This window comes from Crocuta crocuta, unplaced genomic scaffold, assembly GCF_008692635.1.
Source record: "Crocuta crocuta isolate KB4526 unplaced genomic scaffold, BGI_CrCroc_1.0 scaffold172, whole genome shotgun sequence".
In the NCBI taxonomy this organism is placed as follows: domain Eukaryota; kingdom Metazoa; phylum Chordata; class Mammalia; order Carnivora; family Hyaenidae; genus Crocuta; species Crocuta crocuta.
The window spans coordinates 3,041,119-3,065,249 of NW_027528872.1; the positions used below are offsets into that span (position 1 = coordinate 3,041,119).

General features: G+C 40.9%; 1 non-coding gene across 1 annotated transcript; it reads right to left on the bottom strand.

Moving 5' to 3' along the window:
- Window positions 1–4,491: 4,491 nt before the first annotated feature.
- Window positions 4,492–4,596, bottom strand: LOC144225424 (U6 spliceosomal RNA). The gene has a single exon (XR_013333298.1). It is a non-coding gene; the product is annotated as a U6 spliceosomal RNA (small nuclear RNA).
- Between the last annotated feature and the right edge of the window lie 19,535 nt (window positions 4,597–24,131).

Here is a 24,131-nt window from a genome sequence, read left to right on the forward strand (position 1 = left end):
CCCCCCACTCCCACCCCCACCCCCAGCCCCAGCCTCCCACACCCAGCCCTCTCTCCTTGAGGTTATCTCTGGTAGTAGCCCTCTTTGGGACCAGATCCCCTAACTAAATTCTTTTAAGCAGTTAAGGGAGAGGTAAAAAGCTCTTCCTGAGTTCTTTGGGCCTTGATTGTCATCAGCTTGAAATAATCCACATGCCAAAGTAGAACATTCTCAGGTGGCTTGCCCTGAATCCCTTCAAAAGCAAGCCCCAGGGGCACCTGGGTGGCTCAGTTAGTTAAGTGTCTGACTTTGGCTCAGGGTGTTATCTCACAGTTCATGAGTTCGAGCCCCACATCGGGCTCTGTGCTGACCGCTTGGAGCCTGGAGCCTGCTTTGGATTCTGCCTCTCTTTCTCTCTCTCAAAAATAAATAAACACTTTTTTAAAAAATCTTAAAAGGAAAACAGCAAGCCCCCAAATCATGGAGCTGTTTAGACTGTGACTATCCCCTCAGGTTTCTATTCTTTCCTCTCCTTTTTTTTCCCCCCTTATACACAAAAGGAGTGATCCAATCATATTTCCAGAAAGGCTTCCCTGGCACCTGAACCCTCTGAGCCAGGAAACGATTTCTTCTGTCCAGAGAGAGGGAAAGCTTACGATGGAGGTTTGTTTTACTGTCTGCTGCCAATCACCCTTCCTCCCATTTCCTCTGAGGAAACCCCTTTCTTTTCTCAGTCCAGATGCTTGGATCTGCCAGGGTGAACCTGGAGAAGAGTCTTAGTGCGGGGTTCCATAACAAAATACCGTAGATTGGGTGGCTTAAGCAACGAGAACATATTTCTTACAGTCTAGAGGCTGGGAAGCCCAAGATGAAGGTGCCAACCAATTTGGCTTTCCGCGAGGCCTCTCTTCTTGGCTTGCAGATAGATAGATGGCTGCCTTCTCACTACATCCTTCCTTGACAGAAAGAGGAAGCTCTCTGATCTCTTCTTATAAAGACGCTAATCTAATCATGAGGGCCCTACCTCATACCGTCACACTGGACAGTAGAGTGTCAGCATATGCATTGATGGTGAGGAGAGACACAGAGTCCCTAGCAGAGAGCCTCACACTTCCCCGCACCTGGACCCTGGTTCAGGGACAAACAGAGAACATAAACAGAGGCAGTGAGGCCAAGGCATTTCTCCTCTGGATGACTGAAATCTCAGACAAGGAGGCCTGAGCTGTAGGCAGGCATCTTCACACCACATAGAAGACAGAAAAGCTGATAGAAAAAAAAGAACAGATCCTAAAGACACCTGGCCTGAAGCCAGACCTACCTTACCTTTCTGTATGCTTTAAATTTTGTGACAAAATAATCCCTCTCAGTTTAGGCAATTTAGGGTAAACTGTTACTACTTGCACCCAAAAAACATCCTAACTTCTGCAGACCTATACCAATTCATCCGGTGGTGTGCTCAAGAGAATTCATGAGAACCAGTTGTTAAAGTTTTAGGAATCGCACAGACCAGATGTCAAGCACGGCCATTATTAATCATTAAGTCATGCAAACTTATGAACAAATCAGTAATATTTTTAAAAGGTAGTAAATACTCAAAACCCATCACTTTCCTAATAAGTTTCCAGTTACTTGTGCTTGGAGGTGATTTCCATCTATGTGCATCGTGGAAAAACTGTAGAGGGGTATGCTGCTGCACCCCCTTCCCAACTCTGTATTCAACGATATCACTCTGGGGGCTTGAAATCAACGGGGCAGAATCATTTTCACCACAAAAATTGACAAACACTGCAAATCATGGCCTGATTTATTGGTTTGTTGATTGCCTGGACTTAAGAAAACACTGGAGAGCATGTCAATAATGTAGATTAAACTGAAAGTTGTTAAATTGTAGCCAGAACCCAAACCTGGGGAACATTATTCCAGTATTTGAAAATTATTATTTGATTGAGCAAAGAATATTTGCAGCCACTGACATGACCTGGCACCACTATGCTAGTTCTCAGAAGTCAAAATGAACAGGACACACACAGCCTCGTGCTCTGGGAGCTCCGAGCTCAGGGTGATTTGCTCAAAGCCAAGTATCACAGAAGAGACAGCAGTAAAAGACATTGCATCTGTCATCAAGAAATGTATGATTTAATTGGAAAGACAAGCCCAGCACACAGAAAATACAGAAGAGTCTCTAAGTCAGGAATGACAAATATCTATTATGCACACCGCCACCTCCCTGTCTACACCTATGTGAATAAGTGCCGGCACTCTGCCTTGAGCCAGGATGTGGCTCCAGCGTCCTGCCCAAGAGGGCACTCCAAGCAGCCACTGCTGTGCTCACCACAGGTGCCGTTCCACAGGAGTACAAACCATGGGACATCTCAGTTTACAAGTTCAGAGGAGAGACCAGTTGGAACTATAGTACCTAAGAAAGGTTTCATGGAAAAGAAACTTGAAAAGGGTCTTGAAGAACTTGTTAGAAATGCATATTCCCAGGTCCCACCCCAGGTCTACTGAATTAGAAACTCTGAAAGTGGCCCCAGGACCCTTGTTTTGACAAGCCCTCCAGGTGGTTCTAATTGAAGTGTGAGAACCACTGAACTATGCCCTGCTTCTCCAGCTGCTTTCTTTCATGTGTCACTCAGATGGATCCTTACAACTGCAGCATGCAATAAGTAGGCAAGCTAGAATATTTACCCTTTCTATACAGGTAAGAAGCAGTTCAAAGACATTATGGGACTCATCCAGAACCATGCTGCTGATGTGCAGTAGAGCCTGGGCTAAAGCCAGGTCTCCAGGTGCCAGAACAGTGTTATTTCCATCAGTCCTAGGGTAAGAGCATAGTGATGGCATGATTCCCTCCAGCCCCCAGCCTCCTAATTTCCTCTCTCACCTTCCCAAGGAGTTGGCCAGCTTCCTGACAACAGGCTGTGAAGAAAAGCCCTATGGGGTGATGACAGCTGCCTGACAGAAGGAAGGTGATAGGGCTTGGTGCGGGGGGGGGGCCACCATGCTCATACCTGCAAGGATCGAAAGTGAACTTCAAAGCCAGCACCACCCAGCCAGGCCCAGGCATCCAAAAGACTCAACTCATCAGATGCCACAGCCTCGAGCTGGCTCATGGCAAGAATGTGGAAACTCAGCCTCCAATGAACACCAGGAACAAAGCCATGAGAGTTGGTTCAGGATTCAGCTCTTTGTGCCAAGTGCTCTTAGGCAGAAATGATCAGGTTTAAAGAACTATCTCTAGTCCAAGGTCAAGCTAACAGATCAGCCTGGGGGAGTGGAAAGGGCATGGTCTCTTGAGTTCCACATGCCTGGGTTTAAAATCAGTTCCACTATTTCCAAGCTCTGCTGGGCAGACCCCCTTACCTTCTCCAAGGCAATCTCTTCCTATGCAAAATGGGAATGCTAATACCCAGAGTTTGTGTAAAGGAAGTGAAATAACATATGCAAAAGTGCTGGCAGGGATTTTGGTCGTTTCCTTCCCTCATTCTTCCCTTTGGGAGTCTTCTTCTTCCATCTCATGGATCCTGAGAAGGGATGCCAAGCTGCTAATGAACCAGGCTAAATGGGAACAACTCTGCCTAGGGCAGAAGACAACCTCTAAAAGTACCTTCTAGCATTAGATCATAAACCTGTCTTATGTTGAAACTGTTTTCATGGGCTGTTAGCTCTGTTAGGAGTGTATCTTACTGGCTTTACCCTGCATTCATCACTCAGTACGTACAATAATGAGCTGCTTTATAACTTATGCAATATTGGACCTGAAGAAATTAATCAGGACTTCTCCAGAATTCTCCAATCATCTGAAATGAGTCAGTAATTCTCAGTAATCAATAATTCTCTAGAAAACTACCTCCATAGGCCAAATCCAGCCAAGTGACTATTTTTATAAGTAAAGTTTATCGGAACACAGCCATGCTCATTTATACACATATTATCTATGGCAGCTTTCACAGTACAAAGGCAGGGTTGGAATGCAAAGACTGAAATATTTACTATCTAGCCCTTAACAGAAAACTACTAACCCCTGCTCCAAAAGAAGCATAGATAAATGGAACTGTTGCAGTTGAAGCTCTCTAAGGAGACTCTGAGAAAGAAAGAGTTCAGGGTTCAGGATGTTAAGTAGGGGATGCCTCTGGCATCCATGCATCGGGAAGGGAGAGAAAGGAAGCAGAAGTGGGCACAGAGAGAAATCCAACTGCAATGCAGGTCCAGCAGCCTCAGCTGACTCCACAGGGAACACAGGAGCAAATAACCCCTTAGAGTTGGCCTGAATGGGCCCACATAGCTTCACTTTTACCCTCTTCCTTGATTGGTCATTGGAGTGGGCTGTCCCCTGGAATGATGTGCCCTTGGGTGAGGCAGCTCACAAAGGGGCTGACTGTTAGAGGTTGTCTACTGACATCGCCCCCAGATCTAAGGGCAACAAATCCTCCTTCCAAGGGGACCTTGAGAGCATATCTTCATACCCAGTACAGCCATCCAAGCTTTTTCTTTTTCTTTCTTTTTCTTTTTTTAAATATGGAATGCTTCACAAATTTGCATGTCATTCTTGTGCAGGGCCATGTTAATTTTCTCTATATTGTTCCAATGTTAGTAAATGTGCTGTTGAGTGAGCACTACTCAAGTTTTTTAAACTTTTCCTCCCATTTACAATTTCACTAAAAACTGTAAGACACCTAGGAATAAGCCTAACCAAAGAGGTAAAAGGTCTATATGCTTAAAACTATAGAAAACTTACTTGAAGAAAGGTGCAAAGAAATGGAAAAACATTCCATACTCATGGATTACAAGAACAAATATTGTTAAAACATCAATACTACCTAAAGCAATCTACAAACTCAAAGCAATCTCTAGCAAAATAACATCACCTTTCTTCACAGAGCTAGAACAAAATTCTAAAATTTGTATGGAATCAGAAAAGACTCCAAATAGCCAAAGTAATGTTGAAAAAGAAAACCAAAGCTGGAGTCATCACAGTTTCAGAATTTAAGCTATATTTCAAATCTGTAATCATCAAGACAGTATAGTACTGGCACAAACACACACACACATAGATCGATCAATGGAACAGAACAGAGAACCCAGAAATGGATCCACAAATTTGTGGCCAACTAATCCTCAACAAAGCAAGAAAGAATATCCAATGGGGAAAACAAGAGTCTCTTTAGCAAATGGTGCTGGGAAAACTGGACAGTGACATGCAGAAGAATGAAACTGGACCACTTTCTTACACTGTACACAAAAATAAATTTAAAGTGGATGACAAACCTAAATATGAAGAAAGAAACCATCAAAATCGGACAGGAGACAAACAGGCAGCAGTCTCTTTGACCTCGGCCACAGCAACTTCTTACTAGACATGCTTCTGTAGGCATGGGAAACAAAAGCAAAAATGAACTATGGAGACCTCATTAAGATAAAAAGCTTCTGCACAGCAAAGGAAACAATCAAAAGAACTAAAAGCAACCAACAGAATGGGAGAAGATATTTGCAAATGACATATCAGAAAAAGAGTTAGTATCCAAAACCTATTAAAAAAACTTATCAAACTCAACACCCGAAAACAAGCAATACAGTGAAGAACCATCTATGGATGTGGGGGGTGTCATCAGTGAGAGACAAAATCAAAGTGGTCATAGGGTTTCCAGAATAACAACTAAATATCACCTTAAATTTGTTCCCAATAATGTTCTTGAAAAACTTTAGGTCCAAAAGTTTTACTGGAAATCATAAACAAAGAAACAGTCTATAAATGTATAAATGCCATTCTCGGGAGAAGTAGACTTTCTATTTCTATCAGAATAGCACCCAGATTTTCTGATAGAATGGCAAGATCTAAATTATATAACAAAATTAAGATATAAAAAGTTTTATATAAAAGAGATACAATGAAGATAAGGTACAAAATGTTACTACTTATTAGTGCAATAGCACAAGAGCAGGAGATTCTGAGTCTACAAACCTAGGTTCAGTTCCCCACCTGCCACTCACTATGGACCACCCGTTGTTTACCTTCCCGACACGTTTGTTCATCTATAAGATTGGACTATAATACTTTACCTACTTCAAAGTGTTGTCACAGAATCAGAAGAAATGCTATATATGAAACAGTGATGAAATCTGGAAAGTGTTCAAAAAATACTTTTTCCTCTGTCTTCTGTAAAACCTCCTTCATTGCTATCTTGAAGTTCTATTCAAAGATTTAATTTAGTTCTTTTTGTTTGGTCTTACCAGGTACATCATCAATATGTTGTCATATGCAGAATAGATATTTACAAATATTTTTTTGTTTTTTCTTCATCTACCTACATACACATACATAAATACACACACACACACAAACATATACATGCAAATACCAGCCTCATATGATATTTCCTTTCCAAGAGAAATATCCTAGAGAATAGATAGGCATAAAAAGTCACAACTTTTGACAAAGAATGTTGGAGAAAATATCTGTGAACATTCAAATCTCCACCTCTTCACAGTCCTGGCCCTACTGACATCACATGAGGTTTTACCAACCCCTGGGAGCCCACTGAATGGCCCAGAACACTGAGGTTTTGTCCCACCATGTTCTCCTGAGCTATAAGTGGCCATGTATACTACAGTAAGAGCCAGGGCTTACCTTCATTCTGTCTTGTGTCTCATTTGGCACACTTGTTCTGTCCATAAGTCATTATCCTTTCTGCATTTCTTCTTTCTTTCAAACTACCTCTTCACTCCATGAATACACATAATAATATATATCATAATAATATATATCACTTGTTTCTTGGGCTACTTTAGCCAAAGGAAAAAGAGCACCATCGTAACAGGATAACTAGCATTACTCGGGTTCTGCCCACTTCTATTTAGTCTGTCAAAGTCTCCATTTTTCATGAAAAGTTCCACACAACTGGTTGTGGGAGTTCTTAGAACGTGTTTGCACGCTACCGTATTTCCCAGCCCTCGCAATTACTGTGGGGCCCCTTCATTTTCTTTCTCTTCTGCTCTAAGTTTGTAAAGCTCTATGAATGTACCGTGGCTCTGACTGTAGATGTCCAGCAAAGTGCTTCTGACCCAATGTCATCAATAGGAGGTGGATATCACGGACTCTGAATTCCAACCTGAGGAGAATCCCTCTCCCCAACCTGTTACCAAAGCAGGACTGTCTGTTCCTCCTCAGTTTCCTAAGACTTTCTACCCAGCCCTCTTTCCATTTCATTTCCTTCATTTTCTCTTTCAGTCACAGTCCCCTCTCCCCTCTCTCCTCTCCTTAGCACTCAGGGGCAGGACCTACAGTGGAAGGGCCTGGCCCTGGACAGCTGTCTGAGTTTCAAGCTCCACCCAGTTCAAAGGACCAACCTCTTCACAGACACCTGCAGCACTGTCAGGGACCACGTGTCTTCACCCAGTCCCCAGTTTCCCACCCAGGGACCCTGGGTCCCTGCTGCCACACATACTCACCCAATCAACAAATATTTGTTGAGCAACTACACAGGTGGGCCAAGTGTCAGACAGTGAGTATTTGAATCCCTCAGGGGGCATGTCTTTGCCTTAGGGGGCATGTCTTTATACTTCTGGGGCCTCTTCCTTTACCTATGCATTCGGTTATTCAATGAGTATATTTGGCAGCTACTATGAAGGAGACATTAAGCCCTCTCTGGTAATAGATGAATAAACACAGTAGCTGTTGCCTTCACAGGGCTTATAATCTAGTAGCAGATATAGGAAGTTCACAAATAACCATAATACAAAGTAAAATACAGTAGGCACTATAAGAGAGATACAAAGTATTTCTGGTATAAAGAAAAAGAAAAGTGCATTTATTAAGCACTTTCTATTGCCCAGGCATCATCTCTACGTCCCAGAGAGAGAGAGACAGAGAAGAGTGTGTTTGTTGTGGTGGTGGTGGTGGTGGTGGTGGTGGTGTGTGTGTGTGTAAGGGTGTTGTTGTTGGGTGTGTGTGTATATTATGAATGTACAATATTTATATTATGTATAATATAGTAATATATTATTATAATATATAATAGTGTCTATATACATTCCATTTGAAGTTTATTATGCCCAACTTTACAGGTGAGCATTTACACCTCAAAGTGATTCAGTAACTTGCTCAGAAAGGGATCTCTGTCAATGGGTACATCTGGAAGGTTTTAATAAAAGAAGTCTCATCTCAGCTGGTTCTTAAAGTTTTGGTGGAGTTTTAATTCATATTTATGATTTCTAGTACAAAAGTAATACATTTGCATCGTGGAGATTGCAAAAATAAAGAAAAGCACAAACATGCAAGCTAGGGAGGGGGGAAGGCTATCATCCCACCATCTCAATATAAAAACACTGTCAAATGCTTTGGTGCATGTCCTTGTAAACGTTTTTCTACTAATCACTGCATCTAAAAAAAACAACCGGGACTACACTGTTTAATCCCCTACATTTTTATAAACGACATTTCATTTGATCTTCCCAATAGCCCTGCAAACTGAGAAGTGTTACAATCCCATTTTGTGAGAATAGCTTGAAGGACAGGGACTTAAGCTTGTCCAAGTCATGTGATGTAGCCCAAATGCACATCCCGAATATCTTTCTCCAGAGCCCATGCTCAGCTTCCTCCAGCCACCTCCCAGCCCAGAGCTGCACCGTGCAGATAGCAGGACACAGAAAAGAAAGGAAGGAATCACTGGGAGGGATTGATCTTCATGTGGGACTTAGTGACTGCTTCTATATAGGGCATAAAGGAAGGGGAGAAATTTTAAAATGACACTAATTTTTCCAGCCTGGGGAGATGGAAGAGGGCTGATCACTTAAATTATACCAATTTCATAACCTGTTCAATCATACATGTAACCTCTTCCGGGCAAAAAAATATTTCCTCATTTCAGACTCACCCCTAACTCAGACAGGGCTCTATACACCATGTGATCCAGTGAGGTCTCATCACCCTGTAAACCAGGTCACTAAGGAGAATTGGCTCTGGCTGTAAGTCTTGTGGGAGGCAGCGTGTAGGCTAGACCACCTCATTTGTGCATGCCCAGGCCTACCCGCGGTGGCTTCTCTGTAACCAGCAGGGCATCTGGAATAGGCACCAGGCTAACGTGCCATCAAGCAGAATGATCCCCTCCCCGCTCCACACCAAGTGGACTTCAGTTCTGTCCTAGCAGGGATGAGAACAACAAGTTTTTGCCAAAAGAAAACAAGAAATCAAAACACAAGATGTACTTCTTCCCTGGGCTGCATGTTCCTGGCTTGACTTATATCACTTATGTAACAGTGATATAATTTTTTAGAACAGCACAGAGAGTTTCAGGCAAAGACCAGAAATGCCAGCCTGGGATTTGGTCCCCTATTTCTGACACCGAAAGAAAGGGAAGAAACAAGGCTGTGTGGGCGTCAGGAATGTTTCTTCTGATTGCAGCCTCCAGGCCCCACGCACACCCTGCCGCACAGACGAGCAATGCAACATGGAAGACAACAGTGGAAGAGGGACTTTGACACAAAGAAGAAAGAGTGGGCACATTTCTTCTTGGGGCCACTGGGATCCTTGAACCCTTTGCAGGTCTGGCTGACATCTCTGATGGAGAAAACAGTGATTCACTGGACAGAGTTCCAGTTCAACTGTTGGCTGAATACACATTATCCAGTTCTACTATCCACATCCCCCAAGACCAAGATAACTTGTTTTGCTTATTTTCTCTATCAGGTTTTCTAAGCCTTGCCACTTCCCAGAAATTCACCCTCAGGGAGCTAATTTTTACATAATTGTTAGTTTGTTCTTTTCTTTTCTTTCTTTCTTTCTTTCTTTCTTTCTTTCTTTCTTTCTTTCTTTCTTTTTTCTTTCTTTCCTTTTTTTTTTTTTTTTAAATCAAAGCTGCTCTCCATTTGGATGACATGTGATGACCCGCATCAGTAGAAAACATTAGCTTTGCCCTCTTTGACTCTGAAAACTTGGCAACAGAGTCAAATTTTCTCCAGGTCTCTCTAGTGTGAAACTTCCTGTAATCCTTTTCCCTAACACATACCACAAATCACTCACACAGATGCTTTGGGGAGAAGGCCAGGCCCTTACAAATATCCTACTGAGGGCCTTCTTCAGGCCTGTTTCTTCCTCTAAATTTGTTCAGTGTCTAATCCCTCTTTGCTCTTTTCTCTAAATTTTATCACATTGTATCCAACCAGTGTGTCCTCTACTATATATTGGAACAGATAGTGCCCATTAAACACTGATAGTCGAAGTCACTGAATGAAGAATCCCTTCCCTTCTTTTCCTTTTATATTCTTTTTCTCTGTCTTTATCACTGACTCCGGACTCTATGGACTTCCAACAGAGACCCATACCTGCTCCCTGAGACTCAGCCACCTGCCCCTTACCTGTACGAGGGTCTATCACCTTTTTTATCAAAAATTTCTTAACAAGACAAACTTCATTTCACTCATACCAATGAAAGCTCATTTTCCTTTTATCATTCAATAGTAAATAATTATTGACTACCTACCCTATTCCAGGGATCATTCTATCAAAACAGATAAAGTCCCAAATCCAAAGGAGCTTACATTCTAGTAGCAGGAGACCAAAGATAAGCACATAGATAAACCAATAAATAATATGTTCAGAAGAAAAATAAAGCAGAGCCAGGCAACAGAGTAATGGGGGTTGGCTACGCCTTTGCCAAGTCTCAGTAAGAATAGTCACTTGTCCTCATATTTATCAAATGCCTAAGCCTCTCACCCCTTTGGCAACAGGCACGGATGTACTGAGATAGCTGATCCACAACATCTGTTTCTGCCAACCAACTCTCAAATAGGAAGAGTAATAATGTCCACTTTATAAAGATTGAACAAAGTAGGTAATCCTTGTAAAGTGCTTATTGTAGTGTCTAATACACAAAGAATACTAAATAAAGGGCAGCTAGGAAAAAATGGGAAGGAGCAGAGCTGCCTTTGGCAAAGCCCATCTCATTTGTGCTAATTTTAGCTTATTCTCCATATTATTTGTGCTTTCTTCAGGCAGTCCATAGCTTTATGAGCAATTGACCCTTGACCTGAGAAGCTGCTCCAGATAAAGACCTTAGTTGAATGTGACATGATAAATAAATGGCATGGTTTAGAGAGGAATACAGGCTGAATTTGACAGTAGCTCGTATGTCTCACTTTTTTCCCTAGGGCTTCTTCTCACCCACGGGAGCTTACTAGTCATCTGACATATGGGCAAACCTGGAAGTGAGGGAGGTAATACTCCATGGGGCAACTTTGATCATTGGGCACAGGAGCCAATAGATAAACTATTCTACTTCTGGACTTAAGACAGAAGAGTTTGAGACTCATTCTACAGTTTTTCAGACGCTTTCCCAGAAGGATGAAGCCTCAGTCACCCAAAGCAGTGACCAGCTCAATGATACATCCTGTCTTTCCCTCTTTCCCTGTTCAGTCTCATGGTCTGGACCCAATTTCTGTTCATTGAAACCACTCCCCAAAATAATCATCTTTACAAGTCCCTCATATCAGGAAGAACTCAGACTAAGACAGTCATACTATGTACTCAGGGGTTTTTCCTTTCAGATTTTACTTCCTAATATTATACATATTAGATCTATATTGTGTGTGTATGAAATTACCTATAAGCTCTTCTTTTCTTTGTAGATTCTTCAAGTTAGGAAGTCTCCATTATCAAATTAATGCACAGTTTCTCTTAAATTGCTTTCAGTGTATTTTTGGCTCCAGTCTGTCTAAGCTGATCATTACTATTTTATATATGTAAGAAAAATCCCATAATCACATCACTTGTTACAGAAATCCTGTTTGGTGCAAAATGTTTACATTGCCTCCTCCATAGAAGACAAAATCTTAAGATTTTTCAAGTTGGAAAACTTCTTTGGAGGATTGCAACCGTATTTTAGAGTGCGGGCTATTCCTTAATTCTGGAAGCAACATTCTGATGAACCAGAGATGAACCTTCTAATAATGCTAACGCCAAGGTATCTGACATATATATGCAAATGCTTCAGACTGAGATGTAAAATATTCTGTCTAGGCATATAAATTGAGTACATCTAGCAAAGTTATTGACCCGCAGCATTAGATTTTTTTCCTTAAATCTAGATTTAAGCTGTCTTATAACTAAACTTTTATGTTTGCCCTTGGGAAGGTGCAAAAAGACTACGGCCTGAAGAAGTAACAAGATAGCAGGAAGTGACCAGCAGAAGCGGAGCACTGTCCCAGAGCCAGAGACTATCGAATTGCCTGGCTGGGACAGGACGGTTTGGGATACAGCTTCCTTAAGAGTCCAAAAAAATTACCTGAGGAGGAAACCCTGATAAAATACTGAATGTATTGATGGCAGTAGAATAGAAGCTTAGATTCTTATTATTTCGACATTAATACCTTCTAAATGTGGAAAGACAGAAATATCTTGATTACCCATGATCCCCAGCACTCCGACACCCCCTTTATCCCCCTTCCTCACAAGGACAGGAGAAATCAAGGATTTACTAACAGAAGCGCATTTTATCATGCCTTCAGCGTACAGGTATTTGGTAAATAATTTATTGAGCGAATAGATGAAATAGACCAACTTCTATCAACAAATACAAAATTATCTGAATACTGAGCAAGAAGGCATAAAAAAGAGAAAGGAGTCTTTTTTTTCAACTACTACTCCATTTCCTCTCTAGTATTTCTCAGTAGGTTATGATAACCATTAGTTCCTAGGTTTGTAAATAAATGGTAGAGTGTGGAAGGAGAACATATGTGTTAAAAGTTTGGGAATACTGGTTAAATAAAGTAAAAAGGGCTTTGTTATTGACAGGATTTTTTTAAGGTTTTTAAATAGGAATTCTCAGCTTTGAAAACACTATACTACAAGAGTTATGTATTATGCTCTTTGTATATGAACTGTTGACCCTTGAACAACAGGGGTTTGAATGGCATGGGCCCACTTACATGCAGATTTTTTCAATAAATACAGTACAGTACTATAAATGTATTTTTCTCTTCCTTATGGTTTTCTTGATAACATTTTCTTTTCTCTAGCTTACTTCATTGTAAGAATACAGTATATAATATATATAACATTTAAAATATGTGTTCATTGAGGGGCATGTGAGTGGCTCAGTTGGTTAAGTGTCTACTTCTTGATCGGGCTCAGGTCATGATCATATGATTGTGAGATCGAGCCATGGGCCAAGCTCCACACTGCATGAAGCCTGCTTGAAATTCTCTTTCTGTCTCTCTCTCTCCCCCCTCTACTGCTTGTGCTCTCTCCCTTTCTCTCTGAAAAATTAAAATTAAATAGAATAAAATATGTGTTAATCTATTTTACTTAATAAAATAAGCAATCTATCTTACTTATTTTTTCAGTAAGGCTTCCAGTCCACAGTAAGCTATTGGTAGTTAAGCTTTTAGGGAGTCAAAATTATACTTGGATTTTTGACCTCTAACCCTGAATTGTTCAAGAATTGACTATATTTAATCATGACCCTTTTTCTTTTTCTTTTCTTTTCTTTCTTTTTTTTGGAGAAGCATCTTGCAAGATAGTATTTCTTGGGAATATGGTTTTCTGGAACACACTTTGAGAAACACTGGTTCAGTATCATTCTGATTTCTTTTTGGCTTTTGATTCACACTGCTTTTTCCTGGGTATCACATAGCGCTCAAACAGAGATCACTGTGTACTCATTCTCCTTACAAAGCTTCTCATGCACGTATAAATCACTGAGTATTCCCAAATATCCTCCTTACTTCTGTACCCCAACTTTGAAGTTTAATTTCAGCCTAGACCTTTAAGAGGGAGGTCTTCTCAGACATCTTAATTACTTTCTGAGAGTCTTACAGAGCTCCTTAATTTTAAACCATAACCTATAAAACAAATTGTTATCTACCATTCATTCATGCATCAAAGAATGGCTAATAAGAACTTCTTATGTACAAAGCACCTAAAACGACACGGATCCTAACTTAAGGAGTGTGTGGTTTGATAATAATTGTAACTTTAAATTAAAAGGCATGGGGGGGTGCCTGGGTGGCTCAGTCGGTTAAGCATCCAACTTCGGCTCAGGTCATAATCTCACGGTTTGTGGGTTCGAGCCCTGCGTTGGGCTCTGTGCTGACAGCTCAGAGCCTGGAGCCTGTCTTCAGATTCTGTGTCTCCCTCTCTCTCTGACCTTCTCCTGCTCTTGCTCTCTCTCTCTCTCTCAAAAATAAATAAAACATTTTTTAAAAATTTAAAGGCTTGGGAATGAAAGAAACATGATTTTGTGGTCTTGGGTAAGTTACTTAACATTTCTGTCAGTACCACACCTGTGAAATAGGAATATCTTTGTCATGTTGATCAAATACCATGAAGTATCTAAAAATATCCAGCAAAGTGCACATTCTGGCACTAGAAGTTGTACTAGCATTAATGGTAAGAAAACCTCTTAGCATCTACACAGCAACATTACCCAGAAACAGACCTTGTCCTCAACTGCATCCTTGAAACCTCCAGAAGTGCCCATATCACTAAACTATAAGAGTGCACTGGGGACATGCTACCACCTGTACCACTATACACCCTGCACCTCCTTGCATTGTTTGCTAGCTGAGGCAATAGTGAATTAAAGAGGAAGTTGCCTTTGCCAAGACTGCCTGGTTGGTCTCTCTAATCCTCTAGCCTGGCCCAGGCTTTGTGGTCTGGCCTGGTTCTCACAGTTATCTTCAACAAATTTTCACAGTATTAGTAGAGCATTTTTTGTTGGTATCTACTTTTGACAAACGAGTAATCTTAGGTTCTGAAAAAATAAATGCCTTGGCCAGGAGCACCCTGTTAATAAGTGGCAAAGCTAAGATGACTCTATTTTAGGAGGTCAGTAGCACATGAACAACAAAAGGAAAGGTAGAAGCTTAAGGGCTATTGCATTAATCCAAGCAAAGGGTAGGTAGGGCCTTTGCTAGAGTGGAATGGAGAAGAAAGGAAATAATGAAAAAGCTAAAGTTGACATTTTTGACAGTGTAGAAACCTGAGAATCTTACAGTATCTGTTAATTCCCAGCCTTTTCCCAACTACCTTCTTCACTCCCAAAAGAAAAGCTAACAAATGTGTGCACAGAGACATCCATCTTTGATTCGGCCTTCCACTGCCAAATAAGAACATTAGTTATACTGATTTTTACACAATCCCTGCCTTCAAAGAGTTAAAGATCAGAAGAGGAGGTGACAGAGACCACAAAAGGGACATAAATCCAAAAGTTTTCTCACACACAATCTGGTTACCTAGATTCCAAGGTTGGTTCTGCCATTAAATAGTTATATGACCTTGGATAAATCACAGAACTTCATTGGATCACATTGTCTTCATTCATCCCTCGTTCATGTATATATCCAATAAATATTTCTTGGTTGCTTACCAGGGGCCAAGAGTAGGCACTAAGAATATGGATTGTCCCTGAACCCATGGAGCTTAGAGGCAAACACCCAGATGATTCCAATTCTATAATAGATTCCTCTTCCTCACCCCCATGATCAGTCAGTCACCAACTCCCATCTATTTTACCTCCAGAGAATATCCTGAATCTACTCATGTCTCAGCCCCTCCCCCCTACCAACCTGGTTGAAGGCACAGCTAATGAACTCAGGTTTGACTGACTCCATCACCCAAGCAGAAACCCTGTGAGTCAGGGGAGGTCTCAGCTGTGGTTAGCCACCCTTCCTCAGAGCCCAGCCACATGGAGGAATGAGACCAAGTCTCCCGGGCAACCGCACCTTATATGCAAAGGCAAGGAGGCCAAGAGCCTTAAGAAGAACATCCTTCAATGCTTGAACATGATATTTGCATTCCAAAGAAACCACGGATTATTAAAAATCACATTATGCACATAATTGTTTCAAAGGCGAAGCCAGAGAGCTTAAGTATCACAATAACAAAGTTATGTTTCCTGTAGGAATTTTAATAATAAAAGTGTTTTTAATAATTTGAAGTGTTTAGCCATAAAACCAGTACATCATTAAGTAAATCCAGTCTTTGATGATTCTGGCTTTTCTTGCTCAAGAGTAATAGCTGTTCTTTTTTCTATCATATCATAGCTTTTTATCATTCTTTTGTACAGAAAACAAAACATAAACCTCTCAAAAAAAAAGCTCATCACTTCCACCCATACAAACCCAGTTCCCCAGCAGAAAAGAAAACTTGCCTCAGTTTCCTGGTCTGTAAAGTGAGGATGGTTAATAGGACCCACTTTAGAGAGTTATGAACAGTGTTACATCAGTTAGTATTTGTAATGTGCTCAGAACAGTGTCCAGTACACCGTGTATGCTCTATAAGTGGTGTTAAATTAAATTAATTACCAGATAGATAAATCATATTACATCTAATTTTGTTATGAAAATACTTGATGTGGGAGAACTATGTTAAAAGCAGAAAAATAAATAAAATGAAAAGGAAAGGGTAGGAAATGAGTTTAGCATAGCACGTAAGCTATATAAAAAGGTCAGAATGAGATTCTCTCTAGAGATAAAGTATATTAGACCAAATATGCATATTCCTGAATAAGTGTGTTATGTGCATATATACATATATCTACATACATCTACATACATCAATATAGAACTCCTAACTGTCCTACTTAAAAACCAGAGTCTGAATCAGAGGCAAAAACTAGAACTTCATTAATTGTGCCCTACTTCTCTCTATAATAACACACAAGAGGTTACAAACCTCAAATTGGGTCCAGTCCCAGAATTTGGTCAGTAAATTGAAAACAATAAGAACATTAAATGACTGAGATTCTCCATCTGCAGAAATAAACCACTCAGGAGATGGTTGTAAATGTGCTGTTGATGGGAGTAGGGCTTCTCCCCATTTTCCGTCAAGGAGAACAGGATGCCTCACAAATTTAATTAAGGACACCAGAGTCTCTCCCAAGTCCATTCAGAGTGACCCTGGAGTGCCTCCCCAGGAAAGCATGTTAGAATGTGGTTTATGGTAATCTACTCAGTTGAATTGCAATGAATCTGAGGTAATGTTGTGTTGTCATAACAGAGGGTGGGGGTCCATAGGAGTCAGGAAACTGAAAGCCAAGCAGTGAAACTCTGAGTGTCTTCACCACTGCCCAGGGCTCTGTTTCTAGATCATCAGTCCTATAGGATTGAAGCACCCTCAAAGACAGCCAGTAACCTTTGGACTAATTAAGATCTCCAAAGAAAATGGAAACTAACCCTCAGTGTCCTCAGTGGTTGGCCTTACAAAGATGTGTGCCCTCCCTTGGTTCCCTAACCAGAACCTCACCTGCTATAAATCTAAAATTCTAATTGGCAAAAGAGCCAATTCTGCAGACAGGATGCCTTGTTTAGCCTTTCATGGTTTGAAGACATTGGACAAATCATTGAATCCTAGGTCTGGCCTTTGAAGGTTGGAAGACATTGAACAAATCATTTAGCATTTCTTTCTGACAAGGGCATAACAATAGTACCTACCCCATGGGCTGTTAAGAGAGATCAAAATAGAATAATCCCAAAAAAACATGCTTTCTATTTTGGGCTCAATAAATGGTAGCAATTTTTATTTTTGGTTATCGTATTGTTGTTGTTGGTCTAGTTAAATCCTGACTGATTATCATCATTATGGTTGAACACCTCTGGGTAAACCACTGAAATCAAATATTTTTTCTTTTTTTAAATTTAAATTCCACTTAGGTAGTATTAGTTTCAGGTGTACAAGATAGTGATCCAACATTTCCATACATCACCCAGTGCTCATCATGACAAGCACTCTCCTAATCTCCATCACCTATTACATCCAACACCTACCTCTCCTCTGATAACCATCAGTTTGTTCTCTATAGTTAAGAATCTGTTTCTTGGTTTGCCTCTCTTTTTCCCCCTTTGCTCATTTGTTTTGTTTCTTAAATTCCACAGATGAGTGAAATCATATAGTATTTGTTTTTCTCTGACTTAGTTCGCTTAGAATAATACTCTAGCTCCATCCGTGTCATTGCAAATGGCAATATTTCTTTTTTTTTCATGGCTGAGTAATATTATATATTACTCATATATATATGTGTATATATATATGTATATACACACATATATATGTATATATATCACATCTTCCTTATCCATTCAGCAGGTGATGGACATTTGGGCTACTTCCATAATATGTCCATTGTAGATAATGCTGCTATAACATTGGGGTATATGTAACCCTTTGAATTAGTATTTTTGTATTTGGGGGGTAAATACCTAGTAGTGCAAATGCTGGATTGTAGGGTAGTTGTATTTTTAACTTTTTGAGGAAGCTCCATACTGTTTTTCACAGTGGCTGCACCAGTTTGCATTCCCACCTACGGTGCAAGAGGACTCCTCTTTCTCCACATCTTCACCAACACCTGTTGTTTCTTATGTTGTTGATTTTAGCCATTCTGACAGGTATGAGGTGATATATCATTGTAGTTTTGATTTGTGTTTCCCTGATGATGAGTAATGTTGAGCATCTTTTCATGTGTCTATTAGCCATCTGTATGTTTTCGGAAAAATGTCTATTCATGTCTTCTGTCATGTTTTTTTAAATTGGATTATTCATTTTGTGGGTATTGAGTTTTATAAGTTCCTTATATATTTTGTATACCAACCCTTTACCAGATATATCATTTGCAAATATCTTCTCCCATTCTGTAGGTTGCCTCTTAGTTTGTTGATTGTTTCTTTTCCTGTGCAGAAGCTTTTTATGAAATCACATTTTTCCGTCTGAAAACTTATCAAGCACCTGAGTCTTAAGTGGCCTTTAGAGGATATCTCTTTATAACTGTTAGCAACAATGTTAATATTGCTAACATTAATGTCTTATATGCACAGGAATAAGTGAAACTTTTTAAAATAAATACATTACTGTATAAAATATTAAGTAATGTATAAAACTTTATACATTACTGTATAATACATAGAACTATCCTCAATTGCCTCCTAGGGACCTAGATCCAGTCAATGTTTTCCCAAATTAGAAATGGTTGGGACCTGAGAGGTAAACCCTCTGACTCTCTTATTTTACAGTTGAGAAAACAGAGATGAGAGAAAATACACTTTCTTCCCTTTTCTGATTCATGTCAAATACTCATTGCCCCATGCCCTCCAAGTTCACAAATCATTGACAACACAGCAGAACTGTGAAGAAAACTGCTGAGCCATGAACATGAACTCAGAATACTCAAGCTTGAACCCACTTCTATGTGAGTGACCTTGGGCAAGCCGTTAACCTCCCCCTCTGCACACGTTTCCATTCCGCAGGTAGGAAAACAGGGTAACGCTGGCTCTTTCTGCTGCTCAAGGTTATTGAGAAGATGGGATGAAATGAAATGAGAAGATGCCTTGTGAAGCCTGGAGTGCCATGTAAGCAGAGTGGGTGGTTTGGGGATAGACTTCAGAGCAGCATTTTACAAGTTAGTCCTCCTAATCCCTGAGAGGTACTAGAAGTGAACCGTGTTACATTAGTGGTACAAAAGGGGAGAGTGAGATGAGAGGACAGATACCACAAGGCCAGAGGGCCTAGGAACGCTTTCTGAAGGAAAAACAGTGAATGTACACATTTGTCTACTCTCCTTACCTTCTGTGCCCCCAACCATTCTTAACACATTCAAGAAAGAGGAGCTGAGAATGAGGGCTCAAGCTTTGCTTAGAAAAACAGGTGATAAATCATAAGGCAATCGAATCTGTAGCAAGGAATGGGAAACACATGGCGGGTCATTCTAATTATTCGTACGTTGCACAGAGTTGGGGTGTTGTTTCCAATGCTTTACGTTTGACTTGTCCCAGGCCACTCTCTCACCATAGCAACTCAAGTTTACCGGAAAGTGGAAAAGTCTGCATTTGAGAGAGTTAAAGAAGTTTGATACAGTTCAGCTAACCACAATTAATTTTTAAAAAGAAGAAGTGGCCGCCAAATATTTCCCTCTCTGCAAACATCCTTTGGGAGATATTCTCTCCTTTTCTCCTTCTTATATGCCTCATTCTCTCTCCCCTCCACTTCCCCTCCCTCTCTCCCCACCTCTCTGAGAATGCTTTTTCTGTGTTCTGTTTGTCACCAACTAAAAAGTGAGAGAAAGTACAAGAAAATTAAGTCCACATATGTTCTCCACAAATATCTGGTTTTATAAACACCATGAGGACTTATCAACTGTGTTCTTTGTTATATCCCAATGGCAGTTCTATAAAATTTTTTGAATGAATGGGTGGTTGAGGCTCCTTCCTTCTTTTGCTATAGACTGTGGATTTAAATATGATATCTATATTTCAGAGAGGCAGTGGAGATAGTAGAGCAGATTATAAAACTACTGGCAATCACTGATACCCTTTCCCCCCTCCCCTTTTTTAAATAAATGCATTACTGTGTAAAATATCAAACTATCTGCAACTGCCTCTCAGGGACCCAGCCTCAGTCAACATTTTCCTATAGTGAAACCATTTAGCGGGGAATGTTAGATGGCTGGGACTTAAGACATAAACTCTCTTTCTGACTCTCTGACTTCACAGCTGAGAAAACTGAGAAGAGAGAAAATTGGCTTTCTTCTCTTTTCTGATTCTTTTCTGAGACTCTGAAAGCCAGGGGTCTGGTTCAACCTTTTTCCTTCCATTCTGCATGGGCCTCAAGTTAATCACATCTCCTCTCTGTGCTTTATTTTCTTCCCCTGAAGACCAGGGCTTCGAGCAAGAAATTCATTACAGCCTCTTCATAGTTCTAACCTTCTAATCTGCAGAGAAACGCCCGTCCCTTTGTGGATGAAAAGTTTAGGCCCATGCTATTTGTCTTTTCTGACTACAGATATGGGCCACGCTAGAAGGGAAGGCAAAAAGTATCCAGTCTCCATCTGTACCTCTTACTCACGTTCATACTAAGTTGGGAAGGTGAAACTGAAAACATGGCCAGCTCTGAATAGTTTTAGGACCAGATCCCAGCCTGATTGCCCCCATCTGGGCTGCTGCCCCTAATTCAATTCCTGTCACATTTAAATGACATTCCACTCAGTTAGCTCTTATAGGCAAAATTGTGAGCTTTCAAAGACAGACAAGAGATTCAAGAAGTCCCCCAGTCCTTTTCCCACCTCCATGAAGGGCCTTGCCTAATCTACCTCTGAGAAATGATTAGATTCTGTGCTTAACCATCATCAAAGAACATTTCACAACTTTCTCTAGGCATTCCACTGTCTTCGGGCCAGGTATGACTTCATACCGTCTTCAGAAACTGAAGTTTAATAGGGATTCTCCATGGTACACATCAGGAAGCTGCTCAGGTGAGAAAGCCTGGGCTATACCATACTGCCTTGAAAACTCCCTGGTTTGGAGAGATCTTAGGCTTTGGGCTCTGCTCTTGGGCCATGGCAGCTTCTCAAATGGAGCAGTGGGACATGAACTTGACAATTTGGTTGATTTCAATGTCCTTCTTGGGCATCCCTTCTACCACCATGAGTAGCTGAGTTATTTGAGAAGTCAGGCTAGCCAGGTCGCAGGTGCTAACAATGGCTGGGCGTCAACCTAGATTCATGCCCTCTCAGGGTACTGAGTTGGTGGAGAGGACTTTTTGTATATCTGACCTAAGTCCATGAACTCTAAATTTTGGAGTGATTGCTTTAGACTAGCCAAGTTAATGTTTAAAGAGCTTATAAATAAATAAATAGGTACTCTCTGGAGGAAAACTGCCAAAAGCCGCTCAGACCTTCCTGCTTTCAAAAAGCCCTTTCAAAGTAAGCATCAGCTGGCAGGTCATTAAGGAAAGTGAACTGTGCTCATTCTGCAAAGCTCTCCTTTCCCTCAATGCTCCTTTGTCCCTACAGGCTTCAACACACTTCATTTGACATTCTCGATTCCTTTGATAAGAAGTTCTTAGAAGTTTACGGCAACTCAGATCTCCCTATTCTGGAAGCAGGTCTATTGAAATCCTAGTAATTAGTTGAGCAACCTTGAACAAGTGGCTTCACTTCCTTGTGTCTCAGTTTTCTTGTTTGAAAGTGATTTCTTACCTGTAGGACCTCCCTAATAATGCATGACTCTGCCAGAGGCAGTGGGGTCACATGGAAAGAAAGTAGCTTTGGAATCACACAGGACTGGGTTGGGGTTCTGACCTCCCACTCAGTGCTCACCTTGGGTCAGTTACTTCACTTCTCTATGGCTCCCTTTCCACATGTATACAGGAAGAAATGAAATAATGTGTGCAACTCATCTATACAAACTCAAGGTTAAAAAAATCTTGCTTTATGGGTTTTTTGGTAAGTTGTTCAAGCCTAGTATCTCTCTCTCACAGTTATTTTGTCCATGAGTTTTCCAGAAACTCCAAGCTTCACTCAATCCAAAGGTAACCGGTCCTCAACCAAACAGCCCATCTCTTTCCCAGGGTGTTGCTCTGAACAGGCTGTGCTTGCCTTTGAATTTCTCAGTAACATTACCTAGGGAATACCATTCAGACACCAATGCTGTAGATCTTTACTCACACTCCATCCTCAGCTGTAGCTCCCCAATTGGTGATCTTTAGGCAGGAGTATGAGGTACAAGGGGCACACATCATACAAAAAAAACAGTCCTTTCCCACAAGCCTGAGCCTTTGTCTTGAGTTTGGGTGACTGACCTCTCTGGGGGTGGGCCTTCCTTTTCAAGAAAGCCCTGGGATTAGATCCTTTTCCAAAGTGATATACTTTCTTCACATCCCTTCTTCTTCTCCCTGTACTCCCTTAAGGCAGCATTTGCAAAGCCATTTTTCAAAAAGGGTAGTCACATCCTTATCTCATTACGGTACATGCTTACTTAAGTGTCTTATATTTGTATAACTGGAAATGTGTTTCCTGAGCTTCCAAGTTCTGCTTTGCTCCTCCCGCAGCTAAAAAAGGAGGAGTTGAAATAACTTTAAGTACCCTCTTAACAGGCACCCAATGTGGTCCCTTCCTTACCCATAACCTTAATGTATTGGTGCAAATATAACACACCTGATAGCATCTGACACCAAGTAGGAGTTTAAAAAGTGATAGTGCATCCCATTCCAGTGAGAACCACACCCAAAGCAAATGGCCCCTTACCTGTAGGGAGAGCGACTCATTGTAGAAGTCTTACAGACCTCATTACTTCTTCACCAGTTGTAACATCCTATTTATTTATTCCCTACTAAACCAGAGGTAGGCAAACATTTTCTGTAAAGGGTCAGAAAATATTTTGGGCTCTACAGGCCACTTACAACTTTGTCTTGTCTCCTTTTTGCTTTTTTTAGATAATGCTTTAAAAATGTAAAAAACATTCTTAGCTCTGGGCTGTCAAACAGGGTCACTGCAAGCTGGGTTTGGCCCAGGTGCTATAGTTTGCCTACTCCTTGTCTAACCATTGACTATGTAAATCTCAATGTTAATCAGCCTCACCTGGGAACTGGGGTGTGTGACTGTTTTTGAAAACAGATTCCTGGGTCCTCACCCAAACCCATTCAGTCAGAATCATTGAGGTAAATTCTTTTTTTTTTTTAAATATTTTTATTTATTTCTGAGAGAGAGAGAGAGAGAGAGAGAGAGAGCAGGGGGGGGTCAGAGAGAGAGGGAGACACAGACTCTGAAACAGGCTCCAGGCTCTGAGCTGGCTGTCAGCACAGAGCCCGATGAGGGGCTCAAACCCATGAACTGAGAGATCATGACCTGAGCTGAAGTTGGATGCTTAACTGATTGAGCCACCCAGGTGCCCCATCTTTGAGGTAAATTCATAAGCTCTCTTGTGATTATGATAGAACCAGTCTGAAAGAACTTCTCTGACACACATTTGTTTCTCTCAAGCCTCTGTTCCTCCTCCATTCTCCATGAATGTTTCTTTTACCTGCTCTAATGTTATTGTTGAGCAACATCCATCATGTTCTATCCTCCATCTCTCGTATTCCTATCTGCTCATAAATTAATCATGTGCACTTTATTATTTTACCAGTCTTTTCTAATAATACCTGACAATGTTATTTATAACCCTTTCCCTATGAAGCTTACTGGCAGGACAGTGCTCCTCCAAAGTACTGCTTTCACCCCAACTTGGCTGATGCCATAATTTCTCTCCAACCCAATCTTTTCAGCTAAGCATGGACCAGCTTCTGCCCCAGTCATGCCCACTTTTTCACTGAATGGTGAAGCAGTGAATCTTCAAATCTCTGAGCCATCCTTGAACTTTGCTTCAGGAGGATAAATATCCAGTTCTTCAAA